This window comes from Berghia stephanieae, chromosome 8 (assembly GCF_034508935.2).
Source record: "Berghia stephanieae isolate SIO BIC M18660-M18661 chromosome 8, UCSD_Bste_1.3, whole genome shotgun sequence".
Classification (NCBI taxonomy): Eukaryota; Metazoa; Mollusca; class Gastropoda; order Nudibranchia; family Aeolidiidae; genus Berghia; species Berghia stephanieae.
This window is the reverse complement of record NC_088367.1, coordinates 41,360,946-41,380,945: the sequence shown is the minus strand read 5'-3', so window position 1 is coordinate 41,380,945 and position 20,000 is coordinate 41,360,946. Positions and strand designations below refer to the sequence as shown.

The following is a 20,000-nucleotide window of genomic DNA, read 5'->3' as shown; positions in this document are numbered from 1 at the left end:
TCCGAAAGCGAGTGTCATACCACTTGACCACATAGCCGCACGTTTACTAACATTACATGGCGCGGCCACAGAGTCACCGAAAGTTTTGAAGACAACGAGCGATTGACTCCATAAATCGTCCGTCAGAGCGTAGCCATCGTTAACTTTTAGCCTGACACTGACCAAAAAATGACGTCAAAATGCCAGTCTTTGGCCACAACAGAAAACAAATCGTGAGTTGTATTCAATAGTCCAACCAATGGGGCCACTTGTTTCCATGAGCACTACTAATGACAACTCACTAGGCGGTTCAAAAACCAAATAATGACGTCAAAATGCCAGTCTTTTTGGGTTTCAGTGTCAGGCTATAACTTAACGACGGCTACGGTCAGAGCCATTAGGCCCGTGAAGCCGTTTATCCCGGCATCTATAGCGTGAAACTATCGCAAAGTACTTTCTGCTAGATTTTACAGACCCGGGCATTCAATCACTGCTGGGTAGACGGAGAGGGAGGAAGGGGGGGGGGGGGTCATAAACAAACCTCGACTGCCCCCGAGATGGATCACGGAAACGCATACACACACACACACACACAAACAATCAAATGTTTAACATTGATTATAAAGTGGATCAGTAAAATACTCACGGCTCTGCCTGCCAAGACCCAAACATATGACGTGGATTCTGAATTAACGGTGTAATTTTATTTTATTTCTCTCCGTCCCCCCCCCCTCCCCCCCCCCCGCCGCTTCTCTCTCTCTCTCTCTCTCTCTCTCTCTCTCTCTCTCTCTCTCTCTTTCTCTCTCTCTCTCTCTTTCCTTCATGTGCACACACACACATGCACACACAAACACATTATTATGTCTAAACCATAATACAATTATAATATAGTATATTTTCTTTTCTTGTTTACCTGAAGAAGGTCAAAGGCCGAAACGTCGTTTACTTTGTGTTGTATCTTTCATAAGAGTCATTTTGACTCCCTTTATTTTTACTTCACACAATTTTATTATGTCATGAGAGAATTTGGTGAGAACTAATCACAACTCTGACGGTCTCAAAACGACAATGAAGAGCTGAGAAACGTCAACTTCTTTTATTCCAAAATTATTTTTTTTTTGAATGAATGCAGTTGACGTCACCCGGCTCTTATTATTTGACCGCCAAAAAAACGTGATCAACTCTCGACTGACGAGAAACATTATAAACGTATAACATTACACATCGTTTTGTATGTTGATTATGGTTGTTTTGGCGGACAGACCAGGTGAGCATTTTACTTAACCAAATACCATCATTCATAACCATCTGACCAACTTAAAAACTAGTCTCATAGTCTTTTAAAACTTTAGAATTAAAAAAAAAAAACTTATCGCCTCTCATGATGTCTAAATACAACATCTTCCAGTTGAATGACGTCATGTCGCCATGGAATTGTTACTTGTGTACAGTTTGAAAAAAACGCAAGAGCCGATGGTTCACTGCCGTACTCTAAAAAAAAATAAAAATCAAATTTTAAAATTTGGCCCGAACACTCGTCCTTCAAATATCGATCGCTTTAGATGACCGTCATCTCGGAAAATAAAAAAGTCCCAGGGTTGGGAATTGTTTGTTTTTGTTTTGTTTTTGTTTTTTTTCTCAGATGAGGGTCATTTAAATCGATCGATATCTGAAGGACGAGTTTTCTGGCCAAATTTTAAAACATGGGTCTTTCCAGAGTACGGCAGAGAGAAAGTGAACCTAAGTGATTTGAAAAATTATGGTATAGGCTCGTCTAGCATACTTATCCTTAATAAAGTCTTTGAAAACTTCTGTAAGTATCTTGGTAACTAAGTAGTACATATGCAGCTTTCTTTGTAAACATACTTCACCAAAATCAAAATACCCCCCCCTCCCCCCTGCCCCCCCCCCCTCCCCCCCCCCCCAAAGATCTGAAGAATCGCAATGCAATTTTCAAAGTAAATTATGAGATGTTTTCGTCGTCATAAAGTTTGGCAATAAAACCAAAAATGCAAATGAAAAGTGGCGCCTTTCGTTAAAAAAAAAAAAACAAAAAAAAAAAAAAAAAAAAAAAATAAAAAAAACGAAAAAAAATAAAAATAATAAAAGCAAAACAAAACAAAATAACTCTCTTAGCTTATTTCTCAGAACTTCCGGCGTCTTCCTTCCCCGCACATTTTTCTCCTTAACACTTCACACCTATTTCCTTGGATACTTCAGTCAGCGTGAGTTGTTATTTAGACGTCTACCTCTTAATCCGTTTTTAAAGAATTATGTTGTACCCAAGATTACTTTTTCCTGTGTTCTTGTTTTTTGGATATATTTTTGTTATGTTATATTTATATTTATTTGAGAAAGGGGGCGGGGGGGGGGGGGGGGTTGAAGGGAAGGAAAGGAATATTTTTTAATTTTTTTTTTTTTTTGTGGACTTCCAATATTTTCAAATCCATTTTCTTCTTCTCTTGTCATGATTATAACATATATTGGTATGTATATCATTATCATCATCATCATCATCATCATCATCATCATCATCATCATCATCATTGGCGGCTATGTGGTCTAGTGGTATGACACTCGCTTTCGGATCGGAAGATCCTGGGTTCGAGCCTCGCTCGGCGCATAGTTGCGTCTTTGGAAAAGGCTCTTTACTCACATTCTTTCAGCGTACTCGGGGTGTAAAATGGCCTTTAACAGTGTTGTCTACGTTGGGAAAAAATTTGTAATATCGCCTAACAAGCGTCATGTCTCGTTCTACATGTTACGAGTAGCTGTTGGTCAGGGACCCCATGTAAAGCGCCGCTTTGAACACGATATTGCGCTAAATAAAAGCTCAAGTTTAAAGTTATCATCATTATCATCATCAGCAAAACCTGTGGAAAAAAAGTTTAAAGCGTCGTTCCTTCGCACTCGAGTCGTGTCATGTGGGCCCTTTATTCTACCTTCGTTACTACATTACCAAGCAGAATGCTGATTTTTGAATTGTTTTGACATGATAATCATGATCACGATCACGCTGGTAACAAAACGTGAAAAAATGGGAGCGATCTATATTCATGTTTTCGTCCAACCAGGTCATCAATCACATGATTTGTTGCTCTCCAACGATTGGATATTTCTTATCAAATGTAAACACGCTGCTTTGTTTATGAAAGTTGTAAACATACCCATGTGTCAAGCTGAATAAAATGACCTATCGTGATGTTAGATTATATGTAATAGGTGAGAACACTTTTCACTAAGTGGGTCACTTTGAGCACATTTTGCAATGTGACCAATGACCTCGAGCACATGGAAAGTTAAATATAGATCGACCATTGGCACGCACTAAATCCAGCGGGTGGATATATATCTCCAAACAACCAAAGTGTTTGGATTTCGTCCAGACTGGCACACGTTCCCCATGTGTCCACCAGGGCGACTAATACCGTATACTATGGTACGCTCGGACTTCTGGCAAACGGAAATAATAATGATATGGTAATCTTAATATTTATTTGATCCGTCCACTGGCAAATCACTTGTTTTTAAAAATTGATCAAAAAACTTTTTTCCTTAAATATCGATCAATTATCACGATTACCACCCCCCTCCCACCCAAAAAAAAACAAAAAAAAAACAAACACACACACACACACACAAACACACTGACATACACACACCACTGGGGTAACCGCGTCCCCGACTTATCGAAATTTCACCTTGATCAGTATTGGAAATATTATGCTCTTTGGACAAAATGGGGAAAGGGGTATTTTGTTGGTTTACAATGATTCCGATAGCTCAGTCGGTAAAGCACTACCCCAACAAGCAAAGAGATTGATGCAGTCACCGTACACTGACAAAGTTTGACCACAAAACTTTTACTTACATCATCTATCGGAAACGACCCCCCCCCCCCCACCTTACAAACACACACCACACACACACACACACACACACACACACACACACACACGATATTTTTACTGAAAACAAAAATTCTCTGACGAGAAATCATAAAATATATTTTGTCAGTTTACGAGGGCCTCGATAGCTGCAGCTCAGTTGGTAGAGTGCTTGCTTCAGCTTCACAGCAAAGGAAAGAAAGATATCAACACCAGCTACAGTCTATTTTCTTTTTCTGACTCCGCTGACCATCCAGGAATGATTGGGTAGCTTAGTCTGTTAGATCAGACGGAAAGCACTCCGCGATAGTCGCTAGCGTCCTATCTAAAGGGTACGAAGCAATTGCTACCGTCCGTTTAACGATACATAAATCAATCTGGACACCCTGGCTTTATCGACCTTAAGACTCTATGAGACTACTTTTTCACAATTTACCGACAGAAGAGGAGAAAACAGTAGGGGCTGCCTGAAGCCGGTGATACGAAGCCCCTCCATTTTTACTCTTTCGTTAGTATTCGACAGAAGAGGATAGTAGATAACGAAAGTGGTAACGTAAATGTTTACATCATCCTGTCGTGATGCAGTCTCGCCGTCCGTGATACAAGTCACCGAGTGTGACTCTAAATAGTGACACGGGTTCGTGTATAATCCATAGCTCAATTGAATAACCCCAGGCGGTTTCATCAGCAGCCAAGGACGAATCTACCTATTGGTGCTATGCATCTGGGTAAAACACGCATAACTTCTGCCAGTCGGATATAACGTACCGACATATAAAACGATGGTACTGATAGAATTAAGTGAAAACTGGTCATTAAAATGGTTGTCTAAAAAACAGTAACAAAGAGGTGAGGGACGTCAATTTCGTTCCTTCTATAACACCCTGTCGTGATGCAGTCACTACTCCGTCCGTGATGCAGTCACTACTCCGTGATGCAAGTCACCCCAGTGTGACGGCAACACTGAACAGCGAGTCGAATGGTGTCAGGGTTCGTGTATAATGCATAGATCGATTGGTTAACAACCCCAGGGGGTTTTATCTGCCAAGGACGAATATACCTATCAGTGCTATGCGTTTGGGTAAAACAAGCATAACTTCCGCCAGCCGGATATAACATCATCTTCATTATTGCCTTTTTCACCCTGGGTCAGGGTATAAGCCACGGACAGTTTCCATCCTTCTCTATCCTGAGCTACCTTTTTTTATCTCGTTCCATGTCATATCATAACGTACCAACATATGAAACTATGGTAAAACTTAAACGTTTAAAGTCTGATAGAATTTAGTGAGAACTGATCATTTAAAAGGCTGTCTAAAAAACAAGAACAAAGAGCGGAGGGACGTCAATTTTCGTTCTATTACATACGACCGTAGCCATCGCTAAGTTACAGCCTGACACTGAAATCCAAAAGGACTGGCAGTTTGACGTCATTATTTAGTTTTTGCACCGCCTAGTAAGTTGTCGTTAGTAGCGCTCGTGGAAACGTCGTGGTCCCATTGGTTGAACTATTGAATACAACTCACGACTTGTTTTCTTTTGTGGCCAAAGACTGGCATTTTGACGTCATTTTTTGGTCAGTGTCAGGCTATGAGTTAACGATGACTACGATACGACCCGCCGCATCACGATGGTATTATGCCGGACTCACACGTAGATAGAGGGCAATCGAATTTATCGATTAGAAGGAACAAAATTGAAGTCACTCAGCTCTTTATATATCTTTTTAGACATCCATTTCGGTGATTATTTCTCAATAAATTATATCAATCAGACCATCATAAACGTTCGAGGTTACACATAGTTTTTTGTGTGATGGTACGTGATACCAGGCTGGCGGATATTGTGAGTATTTTACCAAAACGCATATCATCAATATGAATAATTTGTTCTATTTATTGAGGGCGATAATAATATTATGGTCTCATACATTGTAAAAAAAAAAAATCTAATTAAAAAAAAAAATTAATTAAATATCATCCCTCTGATCAATTCAACTTTAAATTCCCTTTAATCTTTTTTTCTCTCTTCTTTTTGTTTTGCCTCAAAGTCACCGACACAGTTTTGTAAACGAGGTTATCGCATGACACAATCATTAATTCCAGTACTGCCGTAGGCTACTCTGGAAAAACCCATATTTTAAAATTTGGCCAGAAAACTCGTCCTTCGAATATTTAATACCGATCGATTTAAATGACCCTCATCTTGGACAAAAACACACATACTCTCAAACCTGAGACTTCGCGAAGTCCCATATTTGAGTTTTATTTGCCAAGAAGAGGGTAATTTAAATCGATCGATATTTATTTGAAGGACGAGTTTTCTGGCCAAATTTTAAAATATGGTTATTTTTTTTCCAGAGTACGACAGAGTATTGGGTGTGACTTGTACGTGCCACACTGTGTACTCATTGACAGTGATGGAGGAATTAAATATATTAAATGTGTACGTGCAACGCTCTCTCTCTCTCTCTCTCTCTCTCTCTCTCTCTCTCTCTCTCTCTCTCTCTCTCTCTCTCTCTCTCTCTCTCTCTCCTCTCTCTTCTCTCTCCCTTTCTCTCGCTCTCTCTTTATGTGTGTCTCTCTCTCCCCCTCTCTATCTCTTGTCCCCCCCTCGCTCTCTCTCTCGTTCTCTCTCTCACTCTCACTCTCTTCTCTCTCTCTCCTCTCTCTTTTCTCTTATATATATATATATATATATATATATATATATATATATATATGTGTGTGTGTGTGTGTGTGTATGTGTGTGTCATATATTTTTTTCTTAAAAGAGGATGGCGGCAATGGAGGAAATTCCCAGTAAATCTTATCGACTATTTGCCATCAATGTCGATCCTTGTCCACAAACACGTTATCATCATCGATGCATAATAAGCTCCTCAGCGCTTCAACTGCCGTCACTAGATGTGCAATTTGTTATTAAACAACGCACTTTGCCAACGGTGCTGCAGTTTGAAATTAATGGAGTAATCGGTCATTTCTGACGGAATTTGTCACCCGTGCAGCAATATATGCTTACTGTCTAAAATGTGTCATAAATGATGGATGAGGAAGAGAAGGAAGAGGAGGATGAGAAGGAAGAAGAAAACATTGCGCTTTAACAGTCGTGACGTCACTTCCCTCGTAGTGACGCATCGTAACTTAGTAACTGGTTCTAAACTATCGGAGAAATGGCGGACGCCCTATGAACATACTTCTCCGATGAGCCTAAAAGTGTATCCAGAGGAGAAAAACATTATAAACCTGACCATGTTTTGACTTTTATACATTCTGATCACATGATATGTGACAAAGTTCTAGCCAGCATGAAGAATAAAAAGTACCGGTTTTCTTTGTCTAGAACCAAGCTACTGGTTGCTGGGCGGGCGTGACATCAGACTATTGAATCCTATTATTGTGAGATAGAAAAATCAAGAAGACTGGTTGGTAAATAAACGAAACTCCACAATGCCCATCTCCACCTACGTCCACACACACACAGCCGTGACATGACAAAGCGCTCTTTAAAATTATTTTGGCCACAAATCCTTGTCTTCATAATTCGATTGATTACGATGACCCTGTATTATTATAAATTCTTAAGACTTCTTTGAGGCCTTTGTTTTTAGACTTTTTGACAATTAGGCGTTCGTTTAACTCTCTCCTTACCGATGATTTTCAGTATTTTCTCAAAACAGGCAGTCTTACCCAGCAGAAAAATGGATTTTTAAATCTCAAACAATCTCTCTACAAAACAACTTTATCATCTTATTAATTAAACAAAGATCAAAGTTTGTGATGTACAAAATAAATCAGAATAAGAAAAAATGTATATGTGACGATTTTGCTGTAGGTTGTAAGGAGAGGGTTAATCTATATATAATAATAAGTAAAAGAATCCCGCCATTAACTTTATATTTTCATAAAAGATGTTTTGTAGGTATGCGGCAGCATAATACGTTTTATGGGGAAAAAAATAAAAGTTAGATACCTACAAAGAGTTCGTTGAACGCGAGGTGTATTTCATCACCTCCTCCCCCTCCTGACGTACCAAAAGCAAGCGTCAATCAAAGTCTAGATTGGGTACTCGCCAGCTTTTAAATCTCTGCCGAGGGTTATGATTGAAAAGGCAGCTGCTAGTTGACCCTTCTTAACCAGTTTTACTGCCGCCCTCTGGAAAACACGTATTTAAAAATTTGGCCAGAAAACCCGTTCTTGAAATATCGATCGATTTAAATGACCCTCGTCTTGGCGAAAACATTCAAACCTGGGACTGAAGGAAGATTTCGCAACTCCCAGGTTTGAGAGTTTTTGTCGAGATGAGGGTCATTTAAATCGATAGATAATTGAAAGACGACTTTTCTAGCCAAATTTTTTTGGAAGAACATGATTTCCCAGAACACGGCAGTTACTGGTTAAAACACATTCTTTTTACCTATAGATAGTTCGAAGATGACGTCATTCAGATCTTTGTTATTGTTTTTTGCCATCCGCGTTTATGAGTAATGCTCACTGAACTGTATTAACCTGACTATAAACGTTCATGGATACACAGTTTTGTGTTGGTCCGTTGTACTTCCGGATGCCAATGTTATGAGCTTCTTAACCAAGCGCATACTATCTATATGTTACAGTGAATGACATAATCAGTTGGATGGTGAAAAAGTTTGAACTGAGATATTGCCAAGTTTAGTTAGAAGGTCAATAAAAAACTGACCTGTAAAGAATAAGTCATAATGTTGATTGATTTCACAATCAATCGTAAGCTATTTTGATGAAAACGGCAGGCTCCTCAAAGTGAAACAACAGGGGTTTGGTATTCAGAATGGGGTTTTAGTTACAAGCCAAAATTGTGGGGCGTCCAGATTTTGAGCAGACAGATATAGATAGTATGCGCTTAGCTAAGAAGCTCATAACATTGCCATCCGGAAGTATAACGGACCAACACACAAAACTGTGTGTATCCATGAACGTTTATAGTCCAATTAACACAGTTCAGTGAGCATTACTCATAAACACGGATGGCAAAAAACAATAACAAAGACCTGAGTGACGTCATCTTCGAACTATCTATACAAGTCCGGAACTGTTGCCCGCCCCGATAAAGCTTTTGCAATAAACTCGTGAAAAGAGTTCAAAATTTCGGTGGCCCCCAATTTCGGTTTATCGGTATGTTTTTAATACAAATGGGCACGATCTATATTCCTTTTCTATGTGCTCGAGGTCATTGGTCACATTGAAAATGTGCTCAAAGTGACCCTTATATATAGTGAAAAGTATTCACAGCTTTTGAAATATCTAACATCACGATAGGTCATTTTCTTCAGCTTGACACATGTGCACGTTTACAACTTTCATAAACAAAGCAGCGTGTTTATATTTGTTAAGAAATATCCAATCGTTGGACAGCAACAAACCATGTGATTGATGACTCGGTTGGACGAAAACATGAATATAGATCGCTCCCATTGTCACTATAGTGAGATCCAATAACATAATTATCTGTATAAATGAAAACGACAACAGTGTATGGTGTCAACTGCATTCTATCTATTTCAAGATAATAACGATTACGATCCGAGGCCCCGCTGAGAAAGTAAATTGAATCTATTTCCCAAAAGCGATATCTCCACGGCATTTCATCGGCAGAGAGAGAGAGAGAGAGAGAGAGAGAGAGAGAGAGAGAGAAAGAGAGAGAGAGAGAGAGAGAGAGAGAGAGAGAGAGAGAGAGAGAGAGAGTACATATTTTAACCAGTTAACTGTCGTACTCTGGACAAATGCTTATTTTAAAATTTGGCCAGAAAGCTCGTCCTTCAAATATCGATCAATTTAAATGACACTCAATTTGGCAAAACCCCTGGGACTTCGCGAGGTTATCATGGCGTGGCTGTCTGCAAGTAAAAACAAAATTTCTCTGCTATCTAAGCAGATTTTAAGTGATGTATTAACTCTCTCCTTACCGATCCCTTTCAGTATTTTCCCAAAATGGAAGGCTTACCCAGCAGAAAAATTGATTTTTTAAACTCAAACAATCTCTCTACAAAACAACTTTATGTTCTTATTATTCAAACACAGATCATTGTGATGTACACAATAAATATGAATAAGAAAAAATGTATATTGTGTCGTAAAAAATGTGACGATTTTGCTGTAAGATGGTTAAGGTTTTTATTGTTTTTGTTTATTGGCTGGAAAAAAGGTTTGAGACCAAGACGTTTCGTGGTTGGTATTTTGGTATTTTTCAAAGCTGTTATATTATATATATATATATATATAATTACTTTTTACAGCCGACAGCTTCTCACAGCTTAGTATCGGCATCAATAGAGGTGGTGATGTAGATTAGGAATAACCTTAATTTAAGTAAAACATTTTGCTTCCTCAAGCCGTCATATTACATAACATTCCTTTATCTTCATTCTCTCTCACTAACGGACTCTCGACAACGGCGACCATAATAGTGAACAGTTTTCACAACATGTGGCTACTATGCTCCCTTCTTCCCTGTGAAGACAAACGAGATGAAGACAGTGAAGCTCAAATCAGGGTTATCCGAATGTTAAAGCAATGCTTTATCCACTTGACCATCTCTCCTAAAACGCTCAACCCAGATATCCTTACACCAACCATAAATATTAATATCAAGCGCCAGGAAGTATTCATACTATACATAACAAGATCGCATAATCAATAAACACATAAACCACGCCTCTCGGACAGTCGTCATAATGTAAACAATGGTAGTGATTGGTTAACATCGGAAACTATATATATATATATATTTTGCTATCGATGGTATGTGCCTAAGTAAAATACCCACTGTTCTACCACTTGGTGATTAAACCAACACAAAAATATAAGTGTAAACTTAAACGTTATAATAAACGTTAAACGTTATTATATAATACGATCCAGAAAATCGTGTGATAACTAGTCACACATGAAAACAATAACAATGATCACCGAAAGGTCGAATTCATTCATTTTATTATTTTTAAACAACCAACTATGTTTGCCCAAGCTGGATGGCTTACCCCCTCGGCTATCTCTCCTAAAACTCTCGACCCAGATATCTTTACACCAACCATCAATATTAATATCAAGCACCAGGAAGTATTCATTCATACTATATAAATAACAAGACAGCATTATCAATATGGCAACCATTATATTATATTGTAGAACATGAGGAAGGACAAAACGATGTAAATAATGCTATAGATAGTATGCGCTTGGCTAAGAAGCTCATAACATTGCCATCCGGAAGTATAACGGACCAACACACAAAACTGTGTGTATCCATGAACGTTTATAGTCAGGTTAATAGAGTTAAGTGAGCATTACTCATAAACGTGGATGGCAAAAACAATAACAAAGACCTGAGTGAGGTCATCTTCGAACTATCTATAGATAGTATGCGCTTGGCTAAGAACCTCATAACATTGCCATCCGGAAGTATAACGGACCAACACACAAATCTGTTTGTATCCATGAAAGTTTATAGTCGAGTTAATACAGTTCAGTGAGCCTTACTCAGAAACGCGGATGGCAAAAAAACAATAAAAAAGACAAAAGTGACGTCATCTTCGAACTATCTATTGACGTATTCCGTCATACTCTGAAACACACCCACACCCAACAAACTCACAAACGCAAAAACACACATACACACACACACACTTACACATAATATACACAATAGTCTTCAACAGTCGTAACGTCACTTCCTTCCTAATGACGTACGTTAACTTAGTAACACTGGCTCTAAACTATCGGAACAATGGCGGACGCCGTAATGAAATATTTCTCCGGCGAGTTTAAACGCGTATCCAGAGGGAAAAAAAACCCATCAATTTGATCATGTTTTGACTTTTACACATTCTGATCACAAGTCATATGAAAAGGGAATGAAAAGTTCTAACCAGCATGAAGAATAAAAAGTAATGATTTTCTTTGTTTAGAATCAAGATGGCCGCCGTTGCCGGGCGCGTGACATCAGACTACTGAATCCAATTACAACAAACAATTGCGCTTTTATATTGCGCAATATCCACTCAACGAGCTCAAAGCGCTTTACAAGGAGTCCCTGGTCAATAGCAACATTTAACATCTAGGACGGGACATGACGCCTGTTCAGCGATATTACAAATGTTTTTTCGGAAAGAGACGACGCTTTTAACAGCCAGGTACACATTTTACACTTGAGTACGGTGAGAGAATGTTAGTACAGAGCCTTCTCCAAGGACTCAACTATGCGCCGAGCGAGGGTCGAACCCAGGTCCTTCCGATCCGAAAGCGAGAGTCATACCACAAGACCAAATAGATAGTATGCGCATGGCTTAGGAGTTCACAACATTGCCATCCGGAAGTATAACGGACCAACACACAAAACTTTGTGTAACCATGATCGTTTATAGTCAGGTTAATACAGTTTAGTGAAAGTTACTCATAAACGCGGATGGCAACAAAAAAAAAAAAACAATAACAAAGACCTGAGTGACGTCAACTTCGAACTATCTATATAAGTATCTAGGTCACGGCATCATGAAAGCTATAGAATGTTCGAGACTCTTTTTAAATCTACCTTGATATCTAAATGGGGTTGACCGAATATTCACAGACCTGCGGCTAATAACAAAAACAAACAATCATGTGAAAATAAAAGAGTGAATGATTGAAACGAAACAGACAAACGAATGAGGAAAATCCGAACTAAAACGAAACCCTGCAGCAACCAGAAATCAAATATTATTTCCAATGTTTTAATAAATATTTAAATTTTTTAAATGGTGTTCAGCACAAAACTACCCAACACTCGTTTTCTTGTATGGTATAATAATACAGTGATGATGGTTTTCCTCGGATCCGCGGAAATCCGCGATTTTGGAGTCCAGAGGAGGAATTTCCTCCTTTTAAAAATTACATTTTCTCGAAACAATGTGCTAGCAATGAGAGAGTTGATGTGTGGTAGAACACACATGTGCAGTTTCCCACTCTCCAGAAGTTAGCTTGAGTATAAATGGTAGTCTATCATCTCTATTGCTCTATAAGTGGGGTTTAGTGCAGTAAAAATGGGGCTTAAAGGAAATCGTTCAACATTTTCACTACTTTTTCACTTTTTGTCACCATCAGCACGGATAATAGCAACAATATTATGAGGTATCCCTCAGTCAATGTGGCAAAAAAAAAGTGAATCTTTTCATTCGCATGGTATTGTTAGAAGAAAAAAAAAACAACCCCCCCCCCCCCCCCCAAATCCCCAATAATTCTATTTTTTAGCACTTCGTAACTCACTGTAGTCTTCATACAGAAAGGGAAATCTTGCAATAAACATGCAAATTCCCATGCTGATATTACAGGACATTCATTATTCATAATTCCAGACACACACAATATCAAGCAGGGGTGGATTTTTATATAGATATCATTACTTATGCATAGATTATAGTAACGTACGACAGACATATCACACTTTCGATCTGGCCGTACTTTGAATTCAGAATCCGTACGCACGGTACAGCCTTGGCTTATCAGACATATTCAGACAAACTTGGGACTTCTTTGCCTCAAAAATGTTTCCGAAAATGGCTGAATATAATGCTTAATAATAAAAGAGAAAATGAGAATGGGTAATTTGCATTTTTTATGTCATGTTGGGAATCGAAAAAAAAAAATCAATTTCGAAATTTTCGCAAGTACGATTTGTTTTGTAGGCGTGTTATTATTGTTGTTGCTGATGATTATGATGATGATGATGATGATATTCAAACATTTATTATCAATATTATTTATTTAAGAAAATTATCTCACTTTCTTTAAAATTTTCTTTTTGTTTGTCCCTCCCCAAACAGATACATTGATTTTTAGGTGAACTTGATAATCTCTCTTGAAATTAAAAATAAAAATAAATAAATAACATTACCTTTATTCACCCCCATGGGGAAAGTTGTCTTTTAGGATCTATTCCAAGCATAGACCGGAATAACCCAGGCGTCAGCCGCAGTGCAGCACTGCAAAGTGAGCTCGGACGAAGTGACTGGCTCAAGGCCACACAGCGCGGTGGGTGATCGAACTCGGTACCTTTTGTGTACGAAGCAAAGGGCGTACCGCTGAGCCATACTGTCACATCTTTTGTGAATATTGATATTTCGTAATTTTTATCCTTTTAAATCGCGGCATTACTCTCTGCCTGTTTAATGTCTTCACTGTGAAGGGGGATTTGGGGGGGGGGGGGGGGGTGCAAAAAAAAACAAAACCCTACCCGGCAAACCATGCTCCATCTAAGACACTTTGCTTGGCAGTTTTCTTAACTGTTTGACCTCATTCCGTCTTATCAGATTTTCTCCCATCAATGACACGAAAGTGGATACACCGTTTTCCAATCTCACTCCCAGATGGCATTTAATCCATGACAACGGAGGAAAGAAAAAAAAAAAAAGATTCCATTTTATATCCCCGAAATAAAAGCCCTGGCTATGCCCCCGGGGGGGGGGGGGGGGGGGGGGGGCATGACAATAAAACGACCTAAAACGAACATGAACATGGAACAGCGTGGTTCAGCGGTATGGTCTTTGCTTCAAAGGTACCGAATTCGACTACCCGCCGCGCTGTGTGGCCTTAAGCGAGTCACCTAACCCTAGCTCATTTTGCTGCGTTGCACTGCGGCTGACGCCTGGGTTATTCCAGTCTTCCCTTGAAAAAATGTCCCTTTAGGGATAAATAAAGGGAATTATTATCATTATCATTTATTATTATTATTATTATTATTATTATTATTATTATTATTATTATTATTATTATTATTATTATTATTATTATCATTATTATATCTTATTATTATTATTATTATTATATTATATTATTTATTATTATTATTATTATTATTATTATTATTATTATTATTAATTATTATTATTATTATTATTATTATTATTATTAATTATTATTATTATATCATCATCATCATCATCATCATCATCATCATCATCATCATCATCATCATCATCTCATCTATATCATTATTATTATTATTATTATTATTATTATTATTATTATTATTATTATTATTATTATTATTATTATTATTATTATTATTATTCACCCTCTGTTGTATCTCGTTCGTTCTGTATCTTATTTCTGCTGCATCATGGAAGCCGTGCGACACGTATCTATGTCCAGCTTGATGATGTGAGAGAAGGTTGTGAAAGAAAGGAACAGAGAAGGGAAAGAAATGAAGAAAGAAGATGATGATGATGAAGAAGAAGAAGAAGAAGAAGAAGAAGAAGAAGAAGTGAAAAGAAAGAAAGAGAAGAAAGAAGAAGAAAAAAGAAGAAGAAGAAGAAGAAGAAGAAGAAGAAGAAGAAGGAGAAGGAGAAAGAGAAGGAGAAGAAGAAGAAGAAGAAGAAGAAGGAGAAGGAGGAGAAGGAGGCAGAGGACAGGAGGACGAGGAGGAGGACGAGGAGGAGGATGAGAAGTAGAAGGAAGCAGAGGAGAAGGAGGAGGAGGAGATGAAGGGAAATTACAATATTCATTTATTGCTATTATTGTAATAGAATCTTCTATGAAAAAAAAAGAAAGAAAGAAAGAAAGAAAGAAAGAAAGAAAGAAAGAAAGAAAGAAAGAAAGAAAGAAAGAAAGAAAGAAAGAACCATCCATTAAACGTGTCAACCTTTTAGTTGAACACCACTTCAAACACATTTTATGTTATTTAAATAAGGAGACTCTACTTTGAAATCCCGGTGTAGTATAATAACTGTAGAGAAAACCCTTGTAAAACGTTTGTTAATGAATGCCGTGATAGAACAACCTCCTGACTCTGAACTATCTAGAGATGGCGAAAAGTATATAAATGTCAAATCCGAATAGTCAAGAGGTACGAAATTGAACTTTTAGCCCCTTACGGATTTAAATACGTTCTTCTGATCCACCAATATAACAAATAATAATAATAATAATAATAATAATAATATAATAATAATAATAATAATAATAATAATAATAATAATAATAATAATAATAATAATAATAATAATATAATATAATAATAATAATAATAATAATAATAATAATAATAATAATAATAATAATAATAATAATAATAATAATAATAATAATAATAATAATTAATAATATAATAATAATAATATAATAATAATAATATAATAATAATAATAATAATATAATGATGATGATGATGATGATGATGATGATGATGATGATGATGATGATGATGATGATGATGATGATGATGATAATTTTAAAAAGAGGCAAGTCTCCGGCTATGAATTCAAATTTCACTTTGTAACCCTACCAGACAGTGAGCCACTTAAAGTACATGGTTTCAGGCTAAAATGGAAATATAATAAAAGAAAGTAATTTTGTCGCAGCATGGTAGATTAGGCAGGCCAACCAATTTTCTCAGCTCACGTGCGACTCGGATTATTTTCACTCTTAAGACGATTTCTTTTTGTTCAGACCGATGTAAAGATAGTGTGCGCTTGGCTAAGAAGCTCACAACATTCTCATCCGGAAGCATAGATAGAATGAAATTGACGTCACTCGTGTCTTCGTTATTGGCTTTTTGTTGTTTTTTTTCCTTCCGCGTTTATGATTAAATCTCACTATACTGTATTATCCAGACTATAAACGTTCACGGTTACACATAGTTTTTGTGTGTTGGTACGTTATACTTCCGGATGGCAATGTTGTGAGTTTCTTAGCCAAGCGCACACTATCTATAACGGACCAACCTTGAACGTTTATAGTCTGGTTAATACAGTTTTGTGAGAATTACTCATAAACGCGAATGGCAAGAAGCAATAACAAGGGACCCGAGTGACGTCAACTTCATACTATCTATAAAATTAGTGTACATAGGTTCAGACTCACATTTTTCATCGGTAAAGAAAATCTTTGTGATTTGTTAATCTTTTAAATTTTAAACTTCGAACCTGACCTAGGAGAAAAAGAAGCTCTTAGTAAAATATCTACCGAGATAATCTTATTGGCTCAGCAGTACGGTCTTTGCTTCCTACCCGGAAGGTACCGAGTTCGATCACCCGCCGCTGCGCTGTGTCGCCTTGAGAAAGCTACCTCGCCCTCGCTCAATTTGAGGCGCTGTACCGCGGCTGAAGCCTGGGTTATTCCAGTCTTCACTTGGAACAGACCCTAGAGAAAAATTTCCCCTATGGGAGGAATAAAGAGAATTTTGTATATTTTAAAAATGTTTATTCTTTTATTTATACCCTATTGTTGGTGACATTGTTGTTTTATATTTTATTTTATTATTTTTCTGTTTGTTTGTTTGATTTGTTTGTTTTGGGTAGTTATTGAGAAGGAGAAAAAAAAAAAGGGGGGGGGGGGGGGGGGGGGGAGGTTCGTTTTGATTTTTAATTTGTTCAATTTTTTTCTTGTTCTATCTTTTTTTATCTTCCTATTCTTAATTCTATTTACTGCTTAAAGTCTGAAGGTTCCTTTTTTTAAATTTTTAAAATAAAAAAGTTTTCTAAAATGTCATTAAACGAACACTTCATGTTTTTATTTCCTATTTGAAATTGCCAATTTATTTTCCAATAAAAAAATGATATAAAACTTATTATTATCATCACACTACTTTGCACATTGAACGCCCCCTTATACATCATGTCAAGAATGTCATTTAATAACCAGAGTACTTTACTTGAGATGATTATTTATTTAAACTAATGGGAAAGAAGAGAAGGAGAGAGAGAGAGAGAGAGAGAGAGAGAGAGAGAGAGAGAGAGAGAGAGAGAGAGAGAGAGAGAGAGAGAGAGAGAAGAGAGAGAGAGAGAGAGGAGAGAGAGAGAGAGAGGAGAGAGAGAGAGAGAGAGAGAGAGAGAAAGAGAGAGAGGAGAGAGAGAGAAGAGAGAGAGAGAGAGAGAGAGAGAGGGAGGGGGGGGGGGGAGGAGAGAGGGGGATGGTGTCCCATTTTCAACCCTACTTCAAATTTAACGAAACGGCTTTTGCTCCGAGCCAGCTAACAAAGAATCAATACTGATTTATTTTTTTTTACCAAAGAGTTGGTGTCGCATTTTCTACCCGACCAATTTACCATAAATGATTTTAAAAAAAACAAAAAAACAACAACACCAACAAAACAAAACAAAAACCGGAACGAGATTGGACTAATTTCGAGGATTGTTTCACGTTAAAAGGCTGCGCAAAGGGCGGATGAAGACAATATGACTTGACCAAAAGCAGCAACTGCTTGTACAATTACAAAAGACATTCTTCTTTTATCACTTCAAATATTGACGATAAGTCAAGACGATGAGTTTAAAACTGAAAACTTTAAAAATTCTTCAAATAGGTCTCTGGTCTGGTTTAATATGTTTAACAAGTGGGTGTGTGTGTGTGGGGGGGGGGGGGGGGGGGGGGTCTTAATCCATCGATTTAAAAAAAAAAAGTAGTCCTTCAGAGCCATTCGGCCCATGGAGCCGGAGTTTATCCCGGAATCTATAGCGTGAACCGGACAATAGTAAATGCTTGCTATCATTTGGGTAGGACGCAAGTCTATCGCAAAGAAGGCTACTTCCCGCCAAATCTAACAGATTCAGCCACCCATTCACTGTTGGGTGAACAGGGGGGTGGGCGCGTCGGAAAAGAAAGAAAAAAAAATCTCGACTGCATCCGGGATCGATCTTGGTCCCTTTGCGTGTGAAACCAGTGCTCTACTAACTGAGCTATCGAGACCCCCAATCGATCGATAAACAAGGTAAAATCTTCTGGCCAAAATGAAAAATATGAAGTTTATTTGTTTGTTTTTTTTTTTTTTTTGGTGCGGCTATGTGGTCTTTTGGTATGACACTTGCTTTCGGATCGGAAGGTCCTGGATTTCGAGCCTCACATTCCATCACCGTCCTCAGGTGTAAAATGAGTACCTGGCCGTTAACAGCGTTGACTTTGTCGGGGGAAAAATGTAATATCGCCTAATAGGCGTCATGTCTCGTTCTACATGTTACAAGTTGCTGATAGTCAAGGACCCTTTGTAAAGCCCTTTGAACACATTTAGTGGATTTTGTGCTATATAGGAGGTCAATTTGTTTTTTGTATTTTTTTTTTTTTTTTTTTTTTTATCGGTGTACGACCGTAGCCATCGTGAACTTATAGATAGTATGCGCTTGGCTGAGAAGCTCATAACATTGCCATCCGGAAGTATAACGGACAAACACACAAAACTGTGTGTATCCATGAACGTTTATAGTCGGGTTAATACAGTTCAGTGTGCATTACTCATAAACGCGGATGGCAAAAAAAAAAAAAAAAAACAATAACAAAGACCTGAGTGACGTCATCTTCAAACTATCTACATCCTGACACTGACCAAAAAATGACGTCAAAATGCCAGTCTTTTGCCACAAAAGAAAACAAATCGTGAGTTGTATTCAATAGTTCATCCAATGGAATCACTTGTTTCCTTGAGCTCTACCAACGACAACTCACTAGGCGGTGCAAAAACCAAATAATGACGTCAAAATAAATGCCAGTCTTTTTTGGGGTTTCAGTGTCAGGCTATAACTAACTTAACGATGGCTACGATACGACAGGGCATCAGCAGTAGCAGTATTCAATATCACTCTCTCAACAGCAGCAGAACGCTAGAAGGCATAGGCAGATAAAGAGCCGTACTCCGGAAAACCCAAAAACCCAAAAACAAAACACGTTTTTAAAATTTTGGTCAGAAAACTCTTCCTTCATATTTCGATATCGATTAAAATAACCATCATTTCGAGTCAAAAACTCTCAAGACCCGGGAATGGGAGAAGTCCCCAGGGGTTTAAGGATTTTTAGTTAGCCAACACGAGGGTCATAATCGATCGATATTTGAAGGACGAGTTTTCTGGCCAAAATTTTTACAAACGTTTTTTTATTCAGAGTAGGCCTGAATAGATAGTATGCGCTTGGCTAAGAAGCTCACAGCATTGCCATCCAGAAGTATAACGGACCAACATACACAACTTTGTGTAACCATGATCGTTTATAGTTTGGTTAATACAGTTTAGTGAGAATTACTCATAAACGCGGATGGCAAAAAAAAGCAATAACAAAGAGCTGAGTGACATCAACTTCATTCTATCTATAGAGAGAGGTATGCTAGGATTGAGACGACCCTGGGGAAAGAGAGCAACCAATT

The 20,000-nt window shown here is 37.8% G+C and overlaps 2 protein-coding genes across 2 annotated transcripts in view; one reads left to right on the top strand and one right to left on the bottom strand.

Annotated features, from left to right (window-relative positions):
* Window positions 1–20,000, bottom strand: part of LOC144978689 (ER membrane protein complex subunit 10-like) — a 114,540-nt gene that overhangs the window by 36,872 nt on the left and 57,668 nt on the right. The window lies entirely within an intron of this gene.
* LOC144978688 (putative G-protein coupled receptor B0563.6) overlaps window positions 1–20,000 on the top strand; it is a 62,442-nt gene that overhangs the window by 1,079 nt on the left and 41,363 nt on the right. The window lies entirely within an intron of this gene.